Source organism: Meriones unguiculatus, chromosome 14 (assembly GCF_030254825.1).
Source record: "Meriones unguiculatus strain TT.TT164.6M chromosome 14, Bangor_MerUng_6.1, whole genome shotgun sequence".
NCBI lineage: Eukaryota > Metazoa > Chordata > Mammalia > Rodentia > Muridae > Meriones > Meriones unguiculatus.
Window position 1 is genome coordinate 12,820,672 of NC_083361.1, and position 1,340 is coordinate 12,822,011.

Genomic DNA, 1,340 nt, shown 5'->3' on the forward strand with positions numbered 1-1,340 from the left:
GGTCCTCTAGTCTTAGTCATCAGAATGGGGGAAAGACCGCTGCCTTGGGGCTTGTTCTCTGTTTTTTCTCTGGGGAGACCATCCTGCAGCTATCAGTCCTGCTGTCCTAAGAGTGAGGACAGGTCTAGCAAGAGACACAGAGGAGAGGGTCCAGAGACTGCTCAGGACAGAGTCTTGGGATGCAGTAAAGGCTTTCAGGCACAGGCAGAGTTCTCAGGTTTGTGCAGCATTAACTGGTTCAGTTAACCAGTTTAGGTAGCTTCTTCTGGGCCACTTGCCATGCAGTCAGTTTGGCTAATGAATCCATGTGTGCCTCTGCTGGCCAAACCTGCTTCCTAGGAGATTTGGTTAGGGCCCTGTGAGGAGTCTCAGGATATGGCTGTACCAGTGCTTTGTAGGAAGTTTGTATGAAGACAGAACCATTTGTCCTCAAGTACCTGTTAAGACTGATTTTTAAAGTTCTTTTTATTGTTTTTATTTCTGTGTATAGCCATGTGTGTGTGCAGGTAGCCACAAAGGCCAGAAGAGGGCATCAGTTACCCTGGAGGTGTAAAACAGGCATTTGTGAGTCTTCTAACATGGATGTTGGGAACCAAACTCTAGTCCCCTGGGAGAGCAACAGCCACTCTTAACCACTGAATCATCTCTCTCTAGCTCCTGCTCTCCCTTTAATATGGAAGTGCTAATTTTTAGCTGGCTATATAACTTCCTTGGTTCAAGGCGTTTTCTACTGGAGCATCTGGTAATGTGACTAAATTCTGGCCAGAATGACATGGAGAGAAATAGTATACACAACTTACAGCGGGGGAAGACATTATTCTCCTTTCTGTACTTGGAAGGTAGATGAGATTGCTAGAGTACGGCACCATCTCAGGCAGGGAAGTCTTAGTTAGGCCAGGCAGGGCTGACAAATAAGACAGAGCCTTAGTCCCTCACATTGAAGAGCCAGCCACTATTGGACACCATGGAACTGTTGAATGACTGGAGTACTCTTAAAGATCACACCAATTGTGACCAAAGCAGAAAGGTGGGAAGCCAAAAGCCCCTAAAAAGGGAACAAGGGCTTAGAGATACAGTGTCTACCAAGAAGGGTCTCACAGGAATTAACACAAGATTAAGTGGCTCAGCTGGATGGGCAGGAATTGTGTGACTGATTTTTATAGATTCTCTATACTCATGTTCCTGTGCCCCTATTTTATTAGACCTTATTCATTGGGGGTCCCCTTGACCTCGCAGGATGAGGATGTGCTCAATCCTGCTGTGACTTGGTGTGCTGGGGAGGGTTGATGTGGGGGGAGGGGACTTCCCTTTTTGGGGGCTAAGGGGAGAGGGGAGGGAAG